Genomic DNA, 22,781 nt, shown 5'->3' with positions numbered 1-22,781 from the left:
AGTTTTCCTTCCATTTCTATTTTTTGAAACAGCTTCAGAAGAATAGGTATTAATTCTTTAAATGTTCAATAGAATTCCTTCAGGGAAGGCATCCAGCCCTAGACTCTTGTTTGTTGTAAGATTTTTGATTACTGCTTCAATTTCCTTGCTGGTTATACGTCTGTTCAGGTTTTTTTATTTCTTCTTACTTCAGTTTTGGTAATGTGTAGGTCTCAAGGAATGAATGAATCTGTTTCTTCCAGATTGCCTAATCTGTTGACACATAGTTGCTCATAATATGTTCTTATAATTATTTGTATTTCTTCAGTATTCATTGTGATTTCTCCTCTTTCATTCATGATTTTATTTATCTGGGTCCTTTCTCTTTTCTTTTTGATAAGTCTGGTCAGGGTTTATCAATCTTATTAGTTCTTTCAAAGAATCAGTTCCTAATTTCCTTGATTTGTTCTACTTTTCCATTGGTTTCTATTTCATTGATTTCTCCTCTAAATCTTCATTAATTCTCTTTTCCTGATGGGTTTAGGCTTTATTTTCTGTTCTCTCTCCAGCTCCCCCCCCCTTTTTTTTTAAGATTTTATTTGTTTATTTATTTGGGAGAGGATGAGAGTAAGAGAGCACAAACATTGGGGAGAGCAGCAGAGGAAGAAGAAGAAACAGACTCCTTGCTGAGGAGAGACTCTGATGTAGGGCTCAATCCCAGGACTCAGAGATCATGACCTGAGCCAAAGGCAGACACTTAACCAACTAAGCCACCTGGTTACCCCTCTCTAGCTCCTTTAGGTGTAAGTTTAGGTTGTATATTGGAGACCTTTCTTGTTTCTTGAGAAAGGCTTGTATTGTTATATACTTCCCTGTTAGGACCACCTTTGCTGCCTCCCAAAAGTTTTAAACAGCATATTTTCATTTTCATTTGTTTCCATGATTTTTTTAAATTATTCTTTAATTTCCTTGTTTACCCATTCATTCTTTAGTAGGATGCTCTTTAACCTCCATGCATTTGAATTCTTTCCGAATTTCTTCATGTGATTGAGTTCCAGTTTCAAAACATTGCAGCCTGAAAAAGTGAAGGGAGTGATCCAAATCTTTTGGTACCAGTTGAAATCTTATTTGTGACCCAGTATGTGATCTATTCTGGAGAATGCTCCATGGGCACTCGAGAAGAATGCTATTCTGTTGTTTTAGGATGGAATGCTCTGAATAGTTCTGTGAAGTCCATCTGGTCCAGTGTGTCATTCAAAGCCCTTGTTTCCTTGTTGATCTTCTGCTTCAATGATTTGTCCATTGCAGTGAATGGGGTGTTAAAGCCCCCTACTATTTTCTATTATGTCTATTTCTACTTCTATGCATTTCTTTAATTTTATTATTAATTGGTTTATAAAACTGGGTGCTCCCATGTTAGGGGCATAAATATTTACAATTGTTAGATCTTCTTGTAGCATAGACCCTATAATTATGATATAGTGTCCTGCCTCATCTCTTATTACAATCTTTGGTTTGAAATCTAATTTGTATGATAGATTTGATTGCTACTACAGCTTTCTTTTGATGCCCATTTGCATGATAAATGGTTTTCCATGCCCTCACTTTCAATCTGGAAGTGTCTTTGGGTCTAAAATGAGTCTCTTACAGACAGCATATTGATGGGCCTATCCAGTCTGATAACCTGTATCCTTTGTTTGGGACATTTAGCCCATTTACATTCTGAGTAACTATTGAAAGAGATGAATTTATTGCCAGTGTATTACCTATAAAGTCCCTATTTCTGCATATTGTCTGTGTTCCTTTCTGGTCTGTTACTTTTGGGCCCTCACTTCACTTAAAGGATCCCTTCCAATATTTCTTGCAGGGCTTATTTAATGATCACAAATTCTTTTAGTTTCTTTTTGTCCTGGAAGCTTTTTCTTTCTTTCTTTCTTTTTTTTTTTTTTTAAGATTTTTATTTATTTGAGAGAACACGAGTGAGAGGGAAAGAGAGGGAGAAAGTGAGAGAGGGAAAGAGAGAAAGCACAAGCTGGGGAGAGAGGCTGATGGAGAGGGATAAGCAGACTCCACACTGAGCAAGGAGCTCAATGTGGGGCTTGATCCCTGGACCCTGGGATCATGACCTGAGCTGAAGGCAGACCCTTAATCAATTGAGCCACCTAGGTACCTCTGTTTTGAAAGCTTTTCTTCTGTCCTTCTATTTTGAATGTTCATTCTTGAAGGATAAAATGTTCTTCACTGCATATTTTTCTCATCTAGTACCCTGAATATATCATGGCAATCCATTCTGACCTGCCAGGTCTCTATGGATAGGTTAGCTCCCAGTCTACCTACCCTTATAGGTTATGAACCTCAGGATCGAACCTGTGATCGAGACATTTTGGTATATTCAAATTAATCTGTATATCCCCAAACTTCTAAATTCCATGAGATTCTTTTGACAGCAGAGGCTGCCTCTTCACAAATGCAATGAAGTAATTCATGCCCTGAAAAACTTGTAATGACATCATTTGCACTATTTACATTGACAATCTCTTCATGCCCCATTCTCTCATCTTTCCCTAATTACCTCTAGATTTATAACTATATTAAATTGTAGCTTGCATGGAAAATTGTATGCAATTTGAACTCAAAAGGAGAAGACTTACATACCAAAATAATTACCAGATCTAAATTAATTTGTCAGTGTAAATCTTGAGCCTGTGTGTGGAAGTGGTTTCAGAACGCTTTATGAGAGAAGAGTTTAATATTTAACTGAAATTGGCTTCATCAGTAAGGGCATACCAATTCTTTATCAAAGGTGCCAACTCCCAGTTGTTTGACCAACATCTGGACTCAATGTTGGTCAATGCTAAATTCAGTTGAGTTGGTGGAAATTGTCTGGTATAACATTGGGAAATTGTTTGTTATAATGTCCTGAAGGTCACACATGGATTTTTGGTTCATATAATGTGATTAGTAAAAGGTGAGAAGCAGACCAGATCCTCTTGTAATAGTGCTAATACCCTGGCAGACACACTAATGGCATTTACTGGCTGAAGAGTCCTTATCTTGAGATACTTTTAGTAGGATATAGCTGTTGTATTTAGGATTATTTATGGTTAGCACCTGGAGTCTATTAATCTTGGAAATCTTTCAGGCATGGCTCCATGAAAAACGTCACTGAAACTGTGTAACTGTTGGGAGTATAAATTGAAGTCATTTAATAACCAAAATAGCTTCTTTTAGAGTAACACACATCACAAAGGGACCTCCCATGTTAAATCAGGGCCAAGGAGCATCCTAACATGAAAAGCAAGATCTAATGAGGGGTTTTGGTAATCCAGATTTCTTCGACTTTCATCTGGGTTTCACCATTACCTGCAACCTTAAAAGAATCACCACCATTTGATACAGGGTAAGACCGCAGATTTTCATTTGGTCCTCTGGTACTTCGTATTACCTCCACACCACTGGCCCATACTGGGATCCGTGAGTCACAGCCATTTGAAAGGGAGTCTGGAAGATGTAGTTTGAATTCTGAATGGCCTGATAGATCACTAAAACATAGAGGATTCACTAATAAGGAAGAAGAGAAGCCTATATATTGAGGGAGTTCACTGTCTCCAACACAGAAGGTAGAGAGAGGGAAATCAAAGAGGTTTTTAGGGGCTTCTGAAGAAGGATAATCATGCTGGATCAGAGTGACTTGTTAGACTGATGGCTTTTGAATGGTAGATGTACTCCTGGCCTAAGTTTGAGTGTCTTGGCTGTGATCTCCCTTCTTCCTTTGTTCTCTCCTTCCTTGGTTTTCTTCAGTCACCATCAGGGCATTGCTTCCATATAACTAAGATTTTGTTCAGTGGCCACAATTGATATACCTCTGTGTGTAGCACTTTAGCCATTTGTTTTCAGTCAGATTTCTGAAAACTGAAAGGTAGTTTTGAATAAAATTTATCTCTGTGGAATCCAAAATAACAAAACAAATGAATAAATAAAATAATATAAAACAAACTCTTAGAGAGAAAACGCTATTGGTTACCAGAGGGGAAAGGCACTGTAGTATTATACAGATACAGAATTTTAAAGCTGTCCACCTAAAACTCCTATTAAAAAAAGAAATTCTCGGGGCACCTGGGTGGCTCAGTGGGTTAAGCCGCTGCCTTTGGCTCAGGTCATGATCCCAGGTCCTGGGTTCGAGCCCCGCATCGGGCTTTCTGCTCAGCAGGGAGCCTGCTTCCTCCTCTCTCTCTGCCTGCTTCTCTGCCTACTTGTGATTTCTCTCTGTCAAATAAATAAATAAAATCTTAAAAAAAAAAAAAAAAGAAATTCTCATTATGCCCTGAATGGCTTTTGGTTTTGCTAATACAGATTTTCAAAAATTTCAGCTCCTATTATATAATGTCTACTTTTAATACAAGTTAGGTTTCAGAAAAAGTTTATTCAAATTCTTTATTTTCACCATAGATTTTAGTGTACCTTAAGGTAGTTTGGTTAGATTTTAAGCTCCATTTATAAATTTGATTCAATAAAAGAAAAAAAAATGCATGACAAAGCTCTCTAAAGTGTTGATATAAATCTCTGTGTAAGAACATTTGGTAAGCATGCTTATAATACTAATTTATCCATTTATTAAAACTTATCTTTTAAGGGCTTTTATAATATTTTCTATCAAGCCAGGATGAAGAACACTTTATGATTGCCAAATTTTCCTTGTCACATTACATTTGTAATAAAACTTCTGTATCAAATCCTAAACCACACCAATCTTAAATTCTTAAACATCTAGAGAATGAATGAGGTGGCTTACCAGGGTTTGTACAGGTGTGAGAACAAAGAGCCTGGAGGAAATACATTTACCCAACAATACAGGAAAGAAACTAGACCCCAAGAAAAATGTCTTCAGGAACCAAACAAGGAACTATATTAGGATATAAGATAATAACAATAAGTTTATAGTCAATTAAAAACAATCACTACGTGGTGTACATGAAACTAATGTAACATTGTGTCAATTATACTTCAACTAAAAGAAAAAAAAAGAAAGAAAATAGAAGCCAACCTAAAGACATTAAAAACATATGAATAAACAATAGATACTGCCCACAAGCTACTAGTCTATAATCTTTAATCTCGACATCAAGATTTGGTTAAAGGAACGTGAGCCATTGTGTTCGCTTTAAGCAAAACATGGAGTCAGAGAGCAAATGGGGGAAGACGCTGTTTGACTAGGTCTGCACTGGAACAGCAAGAATGCCACAGCATCAGCAGACACTGCAGGGAGGCAGACCCCATATCAATGCTTACAACATCAGGATCTGGCATCTTTCCTGGCAGAGATCCCTTTGGGTATTGTTAGAACACAGCGTGCTGGCAGTAAATTTGGTGACACCTATGGCCAAACAACTTCCTTTGTTGTTCATAGTACCAGAACTGATCATTGATGACAGTAATAGAAAATATGCACATGCCTTTCTTTGTGCCACACACTTTCCAAGGACTTACATGTATTGACACTGAATTCTGTGACCTTAATGCTCTCACTCCAAATCACATATGGTACGTATTGAGTCAAGATTCAAACTCAAAATCTGTGTTTCTAAAGACTAAGTTATGCTGATGGACAGTCTATAATTAAGGAAACATGATAGAGACTTATAGAGAATTCCAGAAGGATTTGGAAATGTTAAGGTTTATCAGGAGTGAGGATTAGCATAGAGAGGAGGTGGCATCACCAGAAAAACCGTGTGGGGCATTTGATGGGACCTTATTTTCCCTCCTATTGTAGTTCTTGGGAAACCAGGTTACAGATTAATTTATCTAATATTTTATCTATTTATTTATCTACTTTGTTAATATTTTATCTAATCCATTTTATCAAATGGAGTTGCTTAAGTAACTCAGAGATGAAATGTATGCCTCTGAACGGGATCTTGGGCAAATTTCAATTATGAAATTCAGATATTTCCCTTTGTTTTTTGCAATATATCCATAGGAAAGATGTAAAAGGAGCCCAGGTTAACATAGATACACTTTTTAACAGTTTGCAGTTTAAAATTCTCAAAAGTAAAATACACTTTCTGAAAACCGAAACAATATTTATGTAAATAACATTGCATCTGGACACAGGTACAATTTTTTTTTCACAGTGTTAGCAGATGACAATCAAGTCCATCAGATATTAGCTGCATGGGAATTATGTTATAATTGTAAAGAACCCCAGATTCCAGATTGTGTAATTAATCTATTGTTTTTAAAATACTCAAATTTATAGACCATATGTTAGATTTATGCTGAAGTTTTAATTGCCCAATTACAAACATTAATCTGAGTTTCCCTCCTCATTAAAAGCTTTCAAAGTCTCAGCTCCTAGAGAAGTGGTATTCAAACTTAAAAATCACAGATCTCTTACTAATTATTAGCCACTACTCCCAGTAAAAATGTTAAAGCAAATTGTAATTATAAGCAATTATCCTTACATGCTATACATTTTGTAAGCATAGTTAGAATCCTCAAAATATAGATCTTTAAAAAATAGAGAGGAGATACTTTATTTATCTTGCTAATCACAAGAACTTCAGAGCACTCTTAAATCAGAAAATGAACTACAGACAGTAGTTTTTAATGAATAAAGAGTTTTTAATGAATAAAAATATTCATTCTTAAATATAGTGGATATAAATCCCTATTTTTGATAATCTGATTTTTTGTCCCAAATGTTGTCAACCTCTTACCAGATATGATAAAATCATCATGCTTTGTCTCATGATATAGCAGATAAAGAGCTTTAATTATGTGTTAATTATCATATTTGGTTTTTTGTTCTTGTTATTTATGATTTTGAATCATTGGTCCTATTTTTTTTAAAGATAGATTTATTTATTTATTTATTTATTTATTTATTTATTTATTTGACAGAGATCACAAGTAGGCAGAGAGGCAGGCAGAGAGAGGAGGAAGCAGGCTCTCCTCTGAGCAGAGAGTCTGATGCCGGGCTAGATCCCAGAACCCTGGGATCATGACCTGAGCTGAAGGCAGAGGCTTAACCCACTGAGCCACCCAGGCACCCCTAGTGCTATTTTTAATAGGCTGTTTCTTTACAAGAATGTTTTAAGGTCATTATCCAATTTTGAGACTTACTTAGTTTAAATGAGCTAATAGAACCCATAAATCATGTTATCCTGCTATATGTACACTGCACTTATTCAGAATACATTGAAAAAGAAGAAACTACCAAGAGTTCCATTTTCACCTACTGCCTCATAGAACTTCACTCTTTCTCAGGGGTAACATCCTATTAGGTACCTTACATATGACCTTCTGATGTATAACAGCCATAGAGAAGGTGTCAGTCTTGACACCTTTAAATATATATTTAATATATTATATTACATATTAAAACAGCTAAGTTTTAATATTAAACTTAATAAAGCATAGTTCTGTTTATATTTTTAAATTAAAACTTGTATTAAAATATGCATTTCTCGGGGCTCCTGGGTGGCTCAGTGGGTTAAGCCTCTGCCTTCGGCTCAGGTCATGATCCCAGGGTCCTGGGATCGAGCCCCGCATTGGGCTCTCTGCTCAGCGTGAAGCCTGCTTCCTCCTCTCTCTCTCTCCCTGCCTCTCTGCCTACTTGTGATCTCTCTCTCTGTCAAGATAATAAATAAAAATCTTAAAAAAAAATAAAATAAAATATGCATTTCTCATTTTAGATAACTGCTATTTAGATCATTAGTGTGCAATAATTTTTAGTTATCAGTAACGTACACCAGAAAGAAAATAAAAAGTAAACATTTATATTTTAAATATGACTTTGAAATATGTTGAAACAGTATTTTCAGTAAGCTATGTGGTCCAATCACTCTGAGCAGTTTTTTCAGGTCTTCTGCCTAAATAAAAAACAAATAATTAACAACACATATTGTGCTTTTAAATTTTTGGAAGTCAGACATTAAGTATCAACAGAGTGTAAAAAAGATTTATGAAAGCAGTGTCCTTTCTAATCATATTTTTATTATAAATTTTATTTACTTTGAAACAAATAGGTTTTACATGTTACTTTTATAGCATTCAATTCCCACTCTCCATGTTTAATGTAAGATATATAATGGAGGGTTTTGTTTGTTGTTTTTTAAACCAAGAGTCAAGTAGCTAACATATTCATTAAATATTGTCTGCTTGCCTACTATGAAAAACACAACTTGTTTTGACAACACATATGAATCAGGCAAACTATCCATGGCAGTTTTTTTTGTTTTGTTTTTTGTTTTTTTTCTTTTTATCTTTTGACTCTCTTCAGCCATTTCTCTCACCTCATAGCCCCTGCATCTGGTACCCACCAATCTATTCTCTATATCCACGAGTGTTGTTGTTGTCATTTCATTTGTTGTTTTAGGTACTATTAGAGAGATTATATGATATTGGTCTTTTTCTAACATTTCACTTAGCATAATGTCCTCGAGGTCCATCCATATTCTTGCAAATGACAAATTTCATTCTTTATATGGCTAATAGTATTTCATTGCATGTGTGTGTGTATCTACAATTTCCTTACCCATTCATCCATTGATGGGCACTTAAGTTGTGTCCATTTCTTGGCTATTACAAATAATGCTGCAATGAACATGAGAGTGCAGATAAATTTTTAATATGTGTTTTTGTTTTCTTTGGATAAATACCCACAAGTGGAATTGCTGGATCACATGGTAGTTCTATTGCTATTTATTTACTTATTTATTTTTAAAGATTTTATTTATTTATTTGACAGACAGAGATCACAAGTAGGCAGAGAGGCAGGCAGAGAGAGAGAGGAGAAAGCAGGATCCCCATGGAGCAGAGAGCCCGATGTGGGGCTCGATCCCAGGACCCTGGGATCATGACCTGAGCCGAAGGCAGAGGCTTTAACCCACTGAGCCACCCAGGCGCCCCTTATTTATTTTTTTAAAGGAAATTTCATACTCTTTTCCTCAGTGGCTGCCCCTATTTACATTCCCACCAACAGTGCATAAAGGTTCTCTTTTCTCCACATTCTCACCAACACTTGTTTCTTCTTGTTTGTTCGTTCTTATTTTTGCAAGTAGCACTTATACTACGTATGAGGTAATAGCTCAATGTGGTTTTCGCTTGCATTTCCCAAATGTTTAGTAATGTTGAGGATCTTTTCAATGTACCTGTTGGTCTTCTGTTTTGCATCTTTGGAAAAATGTCTATTCTGACTTTCTGCTCATTTTGTAATTAGATTGTGTTTTGCTGTTGAGTCATATGACTTGCTTATATATTTGGGTATTAGTCCCTTATCAGATATATGATTTGTAAATATTTTCTCACATTCTGTACATTGCCCTGTTGTTGATGATTTCATTCACTATATAGAGCTCTTTAGTGTGATGTAGTCTCACTTATTTTTGCTTTTGTCGATTTTGCTTTTGGTGCCAGATTCAAAAAAATAACCACAAACATCTATGTCAGGGAGTTTACCACCTATGTTTTCTCCTAGAAATTTTATGGTTTCAGGTTTTATGATCAAGTCTTTAATCCATTCTGAGTTAATTGTTGTGTTTGGAGTAAGATAGTGGTTGGATTTCATTCTTTGGCAATGGCTGTCCAATTTTCCCAACACCATTTATTAAGGAGACTGTCCTTTACCCATTGCACATTTTTGACTCCTTGGTTATCAATTAATTGGCCACATATGCATGGATTTATTTCTGGGCTCTCCATTCAGTGCCAATGACCTACGCATCTGTTTTTATACAAATACCATACTGTGTTGTTTTCTTTTATTTTTAAGATTTATTTATGTTAGAGAGAGTGCACAAGTGGGGAGAGGAGCAGAGGGAGAGAATCTTTTGAGCAGATTTCCTGCTAAGCATGGAGCTTAATGTGGGGCTCAATCCCAGGACCTATGAGATCATGACCTGAGCCAAAGCCAAGAGTCAGATGCTTAACCATCTAAGTCACCCAGGCACGCCTACCATACTGCTTTGATTAGTATGGCTCTATAATATAGTTTGAAATCAGAGAATGTGATGCCTCCAGTTTTGTTCTTCTTTTTCAAGATTGTTTTTGCTCTTTAGGATATTTTTGTGATTCTGTACAAATCTTAGGGTTTTTCTATTTCTTTTGAAAAATGTCATTGTAATTTTGATAGGGATTGCATTGAATCCATACAGTTTTGGGTAGTATGAACACTTTAACAATATTGATTGTAACAAATCATGACCACAAGATATGTTTTCACTTATTTGTGTCTCTTCAGTCTCTTTCATTAAAGTCTGTAGTCTTCAATATACAGATCTTTCACCTCTTTTGTGTAATTTATTTCTAGATATTTTATTTTTGATGCTATTGTAAAAGGTATCTTCTTTATTTCTCTTTCTGATAGTTTGTTATTGGTGTATAGAAATTGATGGGGTGTCTGGGTGGCTCAGTTGGTTGAGAGTCCAACTTTTGGTTTCAGGGCTGTGAGATAGAGCCCCAAGTTGTGCTCTGCACTCAGCAGGGAGTGTGCTGGAGATCGTCTCTCTCCCTCTCCCTGTCCCCTTCTCCCTGCTTGCACACTCTCTTTCTCTAATAAATAAATAAATAAATAAATCTTTAAAAATGCAGTCATTTTTGTGTATTGATTTTATGTCCTGCAACTTTACTGAATTCATTTATTAATTCTAACAGCTTTTTATATAGTCTTTAGGATATCTATATATAATATCATGTCATCTGCAAATAGTAACAGTTTTATTTCTTCCTTTCCAATTTGAATGCCTTTAATTTATTTTACTAGCCTAATTCCTCTAGCTAGAACTTTCAATACTATGGTAAATAAAGATGGCAAAACTGGGCAACTTTGTCTTGTTCCTGATCTTAGAGGAAAACTTCCTGATTTTCACCAGTGAGTATAATGCTGGTTGTGGGTTTGTTACATATGGCCTTAATTATGTTCCCTCTATGCCCAGTTTGCTAAGAGTTTTTATCATAAGTAAGTGCTGAATTTTTTAAGTGTTTATAATGTATCTATTGAGATGAGATGATCATAATTTTTATTCTTCATTTTGTTCTTCTGGGTGTATCACATTGACTGATTTGAAGATTCTGAAACATCCTTGCATCCCCAAAATAAAATGCACTTCATTATGTTTTATGGTCCTTTTAATGTATGGCTGAATTTAGTTTGATAATATTTTGTTATGGATTTTTGCATCCATGTTTATCAGGCATATCGGTAAGTATTTTTTTTTCCCCTTGTGGTATCTTTATCTGGTTTTGGTATCAGGATAATGCTGGCTTAATAAACTGAGTTTAGAAGAATTCCTCACTCTTCTATTCTTTTGTACCAGTTTGAAAAGGAACAGTTTATATATTTGGTAGAGTTCATCAGTTAAAACATCTGGTACTAGACTTTTGTTTATTGTGAGGTTTTTAAGTACTGGTTCAATCCCTTTATTAATAATTAATTTTGGGCTGCCTGGGTGGCTCAGTGGGTTAAATCGTCTGCCTTCAGCTCAGGTCATGATCCCAGGATCCTGCGATCGAGCCCGCATTGGGCTCTCTGCTCAGCGGGGAGCCTGCTTCCCCCCCTCTCTCTGCCTGCCTCTCTGCCTACTTGTGATCTCTATCAAATAAATAAATAAAATCTTTAAAAAAAATTAATCTGCTCAGATTTTCTACATCATCATGATTTAGTCTTGGTAGGTTTTTATGTTTCTAGAAATTTATCCATTTTGCTGGGTTGTCCAATTTGTTTCATGTGATAGTTCATAGCAATCTTTTATGATCCTTTGTATTTCTATGTTTCTGGCATTAGTTTTATTTCTATTTTCAATCCAATTTTGAGTCCTCTCCCTTTTTATCTTGGTGATTCTAGCTAATGACTTGTCAAAACAAAACAAAACAAAACAAAACAAACAAACAAACAGCTCTTAGTTTCATTAATCTTCTTTATTCTCATGCTTCTTTACTCTCATTGCTCTAATCTTTGTTACTTCTTTCCTTGTATGAACTTGAGGCTTCATTTTTTCTTTCTCTATTGAGGTGTAAAGTTGCATTGTTTTCTTCAGACTTTTGTTGTTTCTTGAGGTATGCATTTATTGGTATGTTTTAAAGTCTGTTTTGTTTGATATAAGTACCCCAGCTTTTTTTTGGTTTCCATTTGCATAGAATATATTTTTCCATCTCTTCACTTTCAGTTTGTATGTGAGTCTCCTATAAGTAGTATGTAAATGTGTTGTGTGTGTGTGTGTGTGTGTGTGTATGTATGTGTGTGTTTTAAATCCATTCAGCCACTGTATGTCTTTTGCTTAGAGCATTTAGTCCTTTCACATTTAAAGTAATTATTAATAGTTTATGTACTTACTGACATTTGATTGTTTATTGGCTGTTTTTGTAGTTCCTCATTTCTGTCTTTTCTACTTTTGTGATTTGATGACTTTCTTTAGTGATATATTTCTTTCTCTTTCTTCTGTGTATTTAGTGTTTTTTTAATCTTTCTTTTTTTTTGTTGTTGTTGTTACCATGGGGCTTACAAATAATTTATATCTATGTCAGTCTATTTTAAATTGATAATAACTGTTGGGTTGGCAGTTCCGGGAATGCAGGAGGAACAATAGAAATGACCACCAGGGCTGCCATCTTCCAGTCCCCTCCCCACCCCCTTCCCTAACCCTAGACTCTCCCTCCAAAAGGGTGTACACCCAGGTCACCTCTCCATAGGTAACCTGATACCTATGGGGGTGGGGGGGAACAGGAGTATCAGGAGCCCTCATCCCATACCTTCCAATCACCAAATATAGATGTGAGCCCATGTCCTGCCTTGGCCCAATAAAAGACCCCCGCCAACTTCCTCCCAGTGTGACTTCCCCCACTCTCCTTTTCGGAGTCCAGGAACCTTGCCAGAGGGTGCCCACCTCCTCCGGGCGTGGGCGTGAGTTTCCTGGCTCCCCTTCTCCTGAGCCCTGAAACTTCGCTGGAGAGTGCCTTTAATAAATCTTGCCTTGCGCCTACCTTGCCTGGTGTTGTGTTTACCTCCCCTGCAAAACCTTATAATAACTAAATTTGTTATCATTCTAAAGCTCAACATTTTTACTTTCACCCCTCACATGCACACATTTTATGTTTTTGATAACTCGTTTTTCATCTTTTTATCTTGTATGTCCCTTAACTAAGTATTATAATAGTAGGTTTTTTTTAAACTACTTTTGTCTTTTTTTTTTTTTTTTAGGAAACACAATGGCTTTTTTTTTTTTTAATTTATTTTATTTGAGAGAGAGAGAGCATGAGAGGGGAGGTCAGAGGGAGAAGCAGACTCCCCATGGAGCTGGGAGCCCGATGTGGGACTTGATCCCAGGACTCCGGGATCATGACCTGAGCCAAAGGCATTTGCTTAACCAACTGAGTCACCCAGGTGCCCCAACTACTTTTGTCTTTTAACTTTATATTAACCTTATAAATGATTAATATACTACCTTTATTATATATTTACCTCACCAAGGAGATTATTTTTTTCCTATGTCTTCTTATTATCAATTAGCACCCTTTCTTTTCTTTTTCTAATAAAGTCCCTTTCACATTTCTTGTAAGGCCAGTATAGTGTTGATGAACTCCTTTAGATTTTGCTTATCTGGAAAAGTTCTGTCAACATCAATTCTAAATAATAACTTTGAAGATAGAGTATTCATGGTTGGATATTTTTTTCTTTGAACACTTTAAATATACTGTATCACTCCTTTGGCCTGCCAAGTATGAGTAGAAAATTCTACTGATATTCTAATGAAGGTTCCATTGTATGTAATTAGTTGTTTTTCTTTTGCTGCTTTCAATATTCTTTCCTTGTCTTCAACTTGACATTGTGATTATAATGTGTGTTGGTAAGTTCTGTTTGGGTATCTTATTATGAACTCTTGAGCTTCCTGAATCTGCATGTCTGTTTCCTCTTCCAAGTTAGGAAAACTTTCAGCCATTATGTCTTCAAACAAGATTTTTCCCCTTTCTTTTTGTCTTCTTCTTCTGGGACCATCATAATGAAAGTCCATTTGATTTTGTCCCACAAATCCCTTATGCTATGTTCACTTTTTTTTTTTTTTTCCCTTTTGCTGTTTTCATTGGGTGAATTCTGCCTTTTCTTCTAGTTTAATCTTCTGATTCTTCTAGTCAGCTGTTGAATCCTTCTAGTGTGTTTTTTAGTTCAGTTATTGTATTCTTTAGCTCTGTGACTTCTATTTGGTACTTTCTTATTTTTTTAATCTCTTTGTTGAAGTTCTCACTATGTTCATCTATTCTACTCCCAGGTCATTGGGCATCTTAAGGGCTATAACTCTGAACCCTTTATCAGGTAAACTAAATATCTCTGTTTCATCAAGTTTTTTTTTGTTTTGTTTTGTTTTTCCCCCTGAAGTTTTTTCTTGTTCTTTCAATATTATAGTGAAAGAATACCTAAAAGTATGAAAAGTCATCTATAATGGTGATGAACTAATCTAAATTTTTTAAACACAAAATGAATTCTACTTGAATGGACTTCTGTGACTGAATATATTTACAGTATCTACATCTGATTTATATTTCCTGAATTCATCTGCATCTTCAAAGGTGACACATTGTGAGCTATTTAACAATAAGGTTTTTGTTTCTTTGAAGGTATCATATTTTCAATTTTACAAGCATCATGTTTAAAGTAGTTTTTATTTCAGTTTTATGGAGTAATGAAGGCACAGGGATTTTAAGGTGTCACTGATAAACTACTGAGACTCTTAACTAAATCACATTTTCCACTGGAAATTAAATGTAAATTCAAATAACAATTATTCTATGTAGTTTTCTGGGTCTACTAGTTCATAATAGTCATTCTATGGTAGGTAAAGTTATCACAGTCATAGTACATTCCCACACATTCACACGCCAATGCATTCATTTTCAAGCACTCTGTGCACAGTGATAAGAGGTGTTTCCTATCTCATATGCTAAGTGAGCTGCCCCTTTAGCAAAAGACTATGTTAGGGGAATTTGTTACAGGAGCTGAGTGCATCAAGATGTGAGTGGAGTGAAAACAGAGATGTGATTTCTATCAATGCCTGATGCCCAATTAAAATAGAGTTCCTTCAGAGGAAAGGAGTTGTTATGCACCATTGACATTAAGATAGTTGACCTATTTTTGGAGAGAAATAATAAGTTTTAAAAATGCTATAGGCCTTAAGACATTGGTTTAATTGTTGTTTTATCTAATCCACTGCTCATGTCTCTTCTAAGTTTATTTATAAATGTAGGGGCTTACCTTGTATCTCTTTCTCAAAGAAATGAACTTCTGTTTAGAAAAGCAAGGGAAGGACATTTCTCAGTGGGTAATACAAGGTTATAGTCTTAGACAGTTTGAGTGAAAAGATCTGGGCACCTATATAACTAAAATATAATGGGCAGTATCCTGGAAAATCTATATTTAAGGCCTCCAATTCCAAAGGTTTTGAAAGGCAGGTAGGAGAGGACCTAACATGAGGGAATGTTTCTACCAAGAAATTTTTCCAAGAAATAGATACCTACTTAAAGTAAGCTAAATAAAAGAAGTTTACATTTTCACTTATTAAATAGTCCACATATGGAAAGTTCTAGAGCCTATACAGCAGCTGAGCAAATTAGGCCTCTAGGTTCATTTCACTGTTGCATTTGTGGATTACTCCTTTTGGTTATCAAAAGTCTGCAGTAGCCTCTGAAGATTATTTCTTTATTATAATAACCTAAAAGGAAAGAGGGCAAGGATGTTTATCCTTATGTATCTGTTTTACTTGGAAGAAAATGTTTCCTGGAAGCTCCCTATGGTACTTCCTTTTATAATTCAGATGACAGAAGTTGAGTCATATGTTATTCTTAAGGTAATTATTTGTGAGTTGGGATGGGGTTCCATAACAGACATAGATTAAATGCGATTCATTCCATGGGACAGGGATATGATCAAAGAGACAAGGACCAAGTAGGCATTTGTTAATGGGTAGCTAATCAACACGGTCTAGTGGATCATTTTATTTATTTATTTATTATTTTAATCCCTGACTCTCATCCTGTATGCATTGGAAGTAACAAAAATTATTTCACGGGTTTCATGCATTGTTTCATTAAACACAAATTGAGTTTGTGTGCGGGGTGCTACAAATACAAAAATTGTTTTGAAACAGAGCTAGAAAGCTCATCTTACTCAATCTAAGATGGCAAGGCAAGATTTGAAAAACAATAACAACAAAATGTTTCCTATATGAGGAGTCTAAATAGATATTGTCCATTTGAGGGTCAAGTGAGGAAGAAAAGCAAAATTACAAAGGACACAACAACAAACAGCCAGTGTTGCCTGTAGGAACTGTAAGTAGGTTCATGCTTCTGAAGAGTGTAGCTCAAGGCTAGTGGTTGCCGGATATAAGGTGGTATATTGCCTTTCTTAAAATTGACATTATAGAGTTATAAATTAATGAATTGTTATGAACTGAATATTTGTGTCCCATCTAAAATTCTTGTGTTACAACTCTAACCCTCAATGTGATATATTTGAAGATAGAATCTTTGGAGATAATTCTATTTAGATGAGGTCTTAAGGGTAGAGTCCTCAAGATGAGATTATGCCCTAAAAGGAAAGATCAAAGATGTCACCCTCTCCCACCCTCACCCATCTTTTCCTACTCTCTCCTTACGATATGAGGACACATTAAGAAGACTGCCACCTGTGAGCCAGAAACAGAGCTCTAATCAAGAATTAATGAGACAAACGATCTTGGACTTCCCACTACAGAACTGTGAGAAAGATATTTCTATGGTTTCTCACAGAACAGTGAGAAAGATTTTTCTATTGTTTAAGCCACCCAGCCTATGGTATTTTGATATAACATCTGGAGCTCAGATGTGAATATATAAAAACCTTGGAATACTTGAATAACCTACATAAACTTTAAAGGAATCAGAAGCACAGCAGAGAAGTCAATTAGCATCAATCTCAGAACAGAGTCATAGACAAGAAACAGAGCACAGAAGTCAATTAACCTCAACAAATGCCTTAAGGACAGAAGAATGAAGGAAATCTAAATGCTTATTATGAGCAGGAAAACAAGCCGCTTATGTAAATACTTAAGAACCCATCATGGCAAAGAACTCTGAGATCACTGCACTTCAGTAGTATTCCAGAGAAAGAGACAGAGACCACACCAGCCTCCAGGAAATTGCAGCAATGAAGAATAAGGAGACCACTTATGCTTCTTCTGGTAGATATTATAGTGTGTTGGTTGTGCAGGGGGTGGAGTCACTGCTAAGAGATCTGCAAGGTGGTTATTGGTCTCAGGGGCGAGCTGAGTTTTGGTTAGAGCAATCAGCTAAGTGGCAGGTTCCAAGAAGCAGTGAAGGTTTGGGAAAATTTGCTAGGGAGCCAGATTAGGAGCCAGTCTAGGGACAATATAGCTTTCTTTTTGAGAATTTTCTTTGGTGGCTATGCTGTAGGTCAGGCTAATCTGAGTGGAAGCTCTTAGATTTTATAAGCCCTCCCAATTCCAGGTAACTGTGGAGTCTTGCATACTTGCAAGAAAGATGTTGTTACACGTAGAACAAGTGAAGCTCTGGTAGCCTCTCTTTATTCAAATATTGGGTATTTCTAATTTACTAAAAGGGAATAAAATATATTTATGGTTACTAAAATGTATTTAAACAAGATTATCCTTTTTGAATATTTTCTAAGAAAGATGGGGAATAAACCAAATCTTTGTCTATTACAGAACCCCAGGATAAATTTGAAGCACTTACTACAGATGGATGTGGTAGCATTTGGACAGCATGTGTACTGCATTTGGATGACATGTGTACTTCCTTAAATCTAGATTGAGTGGTATATGACCTGTGCAAACTGAGGCACATAAAATTTTTTCAAGAGGTTATTTGAATACGTATTGATTCAAAGTTAGGAGCACTCCAGAGTAAAGAGCTAAGGAAGCATTTTTTAAGAGAAGATAAGGAAGTAAACCATGAAACTTATTCGACTCATTATAGTTGAAGCACTTGCTTTATTTTGGGAACCCTACTTGGATATTTGTAATTGGTTGCTCTTCAATTTCACATTCTTTTTTTTTTTTTTTTTAAGATTTTATTTATTTATTTGACAGACAAGGATCACAAGTATGCAGAGAGGCTGGCAGAGAGAGAGGAGGAAGCAGGCTCTCTACTGAGCAGAGAGCCCGATGCGATGCGATACAGGCCTGGATCCCAGGACCCCGAGATCATGACCAGAGCCGAAGGCAGAAGCTTTAACCCACTGAGCCACCCAGGAGTCCCCAGTTTCACATTCTTTTTTTTTTTTTTTTAAAGATTTTACTCATTTATTTGACAGAGATCACAAGTAGACAGAGAGACAGGCAGAGAGAGAGAGAGAGAGAGAGGGAAGCAGGCTCCCTGCTGAGCAGAGAGCCCGATGCGGGACTCGATCCCAGGACCCTGAGATCATGACCTGAGCCGAAGGCAGCGGCTTAACCCACTGAGCCACCCAGGTGCCCCACCAATTTCACATTCTTGAATTCAAATGCATTGACTCTGGCTTAGATTTTGGTTTGCTTATATAAATTACCAAGACATTAGAACCACCTTACTCCAATGGCCCCTTTATTTAAATTACTTTAACAATACAATGCTATCAATAACAAAACCAGAAATTTTGCAATTTACTTGCAAATATTCATAATTGTAATGTGAGGATTCCATTATTCAATTCATTATGTACAGAGGATATATATTGCAAAACTTTCAAGAACTTTATAATCCATATATTAGTTTACTTACAGTGTGTTCCAAATATTTCGTTTATAAATCACAAATTAATACCAAAACCAAAGCAGTTTCATTCAAGTGTAGACTATATGTTGACACAAATGGTTTATTCTTATTGATTGTTATACATTTTATTCAGATACACTTGATATTTACTTTGTACTCTACTTTTTTTAACTTTACCCATTTTTAAAAATGTGTTGTTTTATTTAACCCTTGATTTGAAGTTATATTTTAAAAATAATGACATTAAATGCATTAAGTGATATAGGAAAGACCTTAGGGCTTGAAGTCCATGGCCAAGAAAGAATTCTTGAGACGTCTTTGGTGCAAAATGTGGTTTAATTAAAGCATGTTGACAGGACCCGTGGGCAGAAAGAGCTGCCCTGAGGCTATAAGGAGTGGCCCATTATATACTTTCAAGTTGAGAGGGGGTTAGGGATAGCCTAAGTCTCTAAGGTATTTGGAAGCAAAGTTTCCAGGACCTTGAGGGGACTAGCCATTGTTGGGAAAAGGTCATTTACTACTGTCTAATAAAACCCCAGTCATGAACCCCTTCAGATATATATCAGAGGGTCACATGCTTGGAGGATGATTGTAACATGTATCTTGTGGGGCAGAGATAAAGGAAGTTTCCAAAAGAATGTTTATATGTTAAAGTAGACTTACAGGATGGGGAGGGCAAGGGGCAGTTAGGCTAGGATTGATTGCCTTTTGCCCTTCGCAGAGTGTCAACATCAAGGCAATGGAGTCCCTAGATGAATGTCACTCTGCCTGTTTCAAGGACTTGTCAATGGGCTGTAGGTAGTAAGGAAATTTAATAATTTCTCTTCTGCCTTTGTTTCGCACATCATTATGTAGTGAAGATAGATTATTGTAAACAATCACTTTGTAAAGTGCCTCTTAATATTTTTTTTAAAAATTGTATTTTTCTAACAATTTTGTGTTCATAGCAAAATTGAGAAGAAGGTATTGATATTTCCTTAGCATTCCCTGTTTGCATTCATGTAGCTTCCCCCATTGTCAGTGACCCCCACCAGAACAGTACCATTGTCATAAGTGATGAACCCACATTGACACATCATTACCATGCCAAGTCCATAATTTACATTACGGTTCATTCCTGGTGTTGTTATATTCTTTGGGTTTGGACAAATGTATAAGCACATGTATTCACTAATAGAATATCAGACTGAATGGTTTCACTGCCCTAAAAACCTCTTAATCTTTTGTTTTACAAAAGAAGATATGTTCATGCCTTTTGTTCTTACTAGTGTAATTCCAACTTACTGTGTTTTTGCTCTCTGAATATAAAGCAGTTTAGAAAACTACTATGCCCTTCCAGAGTTTAAAGACAAATTTGGAAGATTTTGTTGTCTAGCTTACCATTTTTGAAAATATATCTTCCCCAACATAAGCAGGTAAGTCCAGAAGAGGGAACAGATGGTGGTAGGGACATAAACAGGGTATAACTGATTTGCATGGGACTGTACCTGAGCACACACACCTTTGACCCTGTCTTGGAGAACAGGAGAAAGGAGTTCCAGAAAGCATTTTCTCTGTTTCCTGTCACAGCATTATTAATCATCTTTCAAGTCCTATAAATTAACTTCAGCTGGTTTCAAAAAGATAGTCTTTATCTTGTAATGTAGGCCATGTAAATGTCTCTAGATCAAAATCAGGCTCATAATCACTCTGTAAAACTATAAAGTCTGGGTCTTTCCTCTGAAGGCCCTTTTCACTTGTCAAGGTGATAGGTGACCTGATTAATTAAAGTTAGGTCTTTGGGGTAAAGGCTTCTGACTTTATTCATTGCTTTAAGTCTTGATTTGATGGCTGTCAACCTTCAAAATATCAGTTTTCTAGATCTATAAAATTATATAAGTTAAAGATATATCTGGCAAAATATTAAAGCTGGTGAAAATTATATGTAAGTGACTTATAATTAGATATAGTTTGAAATGCAGAATAAGAATCTGATTATTAGTGTAAATAGTTTTCTGTCAGCTTCTGTTATATCAAAAGAAGTTTTTGGATCTCAATATAAATTAAAATCAGAAACATGGAAAATGTCTTTTCCCAAACAAAGGAATAAATGTTTTTTTTTTCCTTCAAGAAATGAAAACAATATGATTTTGCATCATGTTTTAACTGATGGGTCACAAAGATTCAAAAATGTATAGAAAAAATTAAGTTTTAAAACTTTATGCATATTTTCAGGTTTTCTTCCAATATCTGAGGGTGAAAGTCATATTATGTCTATCTAATAATCCCTAAGAATGAGGAATAAACAGATTTTCTGACAGGATTTGTGGGGTTAGCTGACTTTTGCAGGAACTACACAACATGGAAACCTCTTGAACTGTTTTGTTTTTACTATTTTTATAGAAGTGTTTGCAATAAAATAAAAGAGGCAGCTTCTGTTGAAGAAAACACATCATCATCAAGCTCTTTATCCATAATATCATTTGTTCATTGGTTTCTGCTAGTGTATTAGTTTCCTAAGTAAATATTTGGTACCTACTTTCTCTCTTCAGACTTTCAGTGTATTTATTATGTAGATGTGAACAAGGCCTACCTGCAGAGTGCTTCTGAACACTGCCTAAAGAAAGTGTGAAATTTTACTTATCATAATACTTCCTGAATTTTGACTTTTAAACAGAATTTGGTTAATAAGCTATTATATGTATCCACCACTAGTTCACTTCCCACAAAGCTAAAACACAGCTTTTCCAGATAGAATCCAGAACTATTTTGTTATAGCTGAAATAACCATCCTTTAAATTGCCAGTTAAATAGATTATTACGTCAGAAGAGATATATGGTTGAGAAATGTATAAACAAAGGTGTTGAGCTAACACAAACTGTAACTAAAGACTGAATCTTAAGTATCAGCTACATAGTCTCTGTCTTTCTTGCAGTCAGTTAATTCCCTGTGATTCTGCAGAACTGTCCTAGCTTCTTTTCCAGTGCATACATAGTGAATGACTGAATGAAAAACATATGAACACATGAATAAATAAATTAACATTAGTATAAAAAAAATTGAAACCTCAGGTCATGATCCCAGGGTCCTGGAATCGGGCTTCCTGATCATGGAGAGTCTGCTTCTGCCTCTCCCTCTGCCCTTCCCACCTGCCTCTGCTTTCTGTGTCTCTCTCTCAAATAACTAACTAAAATCTTTTTAAAAAATTGAAATCTAATTTAATGTAAATGACTATTCAAGTGTATAATAATATATTTGTAGTGATAATTTTTCAAAAAGGTTGCATAAGTAGTAAAATGTGTACGTATGCTTGTTTTTTTAATCCTAAATTGTGTGATGGGAAAGGAGCTAATATTTATTGAATACCTTGTTAGGTTTCTTGGATGGAAAGTAGATAGATCTAATTAATCAACCTAAAAGTAAGGAGGAGGGAAGGAGGAACGGGAGTTTGTTAACTATAAGAATACTATTAATCAAATTTTATTAATTAGAGTTTGGATTTTAACCATAGAAACCTATCTAGCTTGTACAGTCAATAAACCTGGAAATCAGCTTCTTGCCATACTTGCTTTGGACTTTTTAAAAAAGTGATTTCTAATATTTTGAGTATTAGAGTGAGAAGGCAGCATTCATTCCCTTATCTATTTCTTGTCAAATAATTTGAAACATGAATGTGTTTTTCCTTCTCTTTGAAGTGTCTGAATTGGAAATATACTGATTCTTAAAATTAGCCCAGAACTGATGTCTAAATTAAGTTCTATTTAGTAAACTCCATAATTCTTATAATGAAGGATAATGCAATTTTCCTGCACCCATTAGGTAAAATATTCTCATGGGCTTATATTCTGCCATTAAAGGGTTACTTTAGAAGATTGCTGGTGGGAAGCTCAGTGGATGGGGGGCGGTAGATAGATGCTGAGGAACTTCTGTTGCCAAATTTTTGATCCCTATAGTTCTTCATGAAATAATGAAAAGTACTGTCAAAATGTATTGAGCATAATCCAAAGACACTTTTATTTATAAACTTATCATTTTAATAAATTGATATAATAACAAATACATATTT

General features: G+C 35.5%; 1 long non-coding RNA gene across 1 annotated transcript; it reads left to right on the top strand.

Moving 5' to 3' along the window:
- Positions 1–10,646: 10,646 nt before the first annotated feature.
- Positions 10,647–17,854, top strand: LOC125090459 (uncharacterized). Its single transcript, XR_007124334.1, has 3 exons — positions 10,647–10,849; positions 14,241–14,284; positions 17,688–17,854. It is a non-coding gene; the product is annotated as an uncharacterized LOC125090459 (long non-coding RNA).
- The last annotated feature ends 4,927 nt before the right edge of the window (positions 17,855–22,781 follow it).

The sequence above is a fragment of the Lutra lutra genome, chromosome 2 (assembly GCF_902655055.1).
Source record: "Lutra lutra chromosome 2, mLutLut1.2, whole genome shotgun sequence".
Lineage (NCBI taxonomy): Eukaryota > Metazoa > Chordata > Mammalia > Carnivora > Mustelidae > Lutra > Lutra lutra.
The sequence above is the reverse complement of the archived record's forward strand: the minus strand, read 5'-3'. Positions and strand labels throughout refer to the sequence as shown.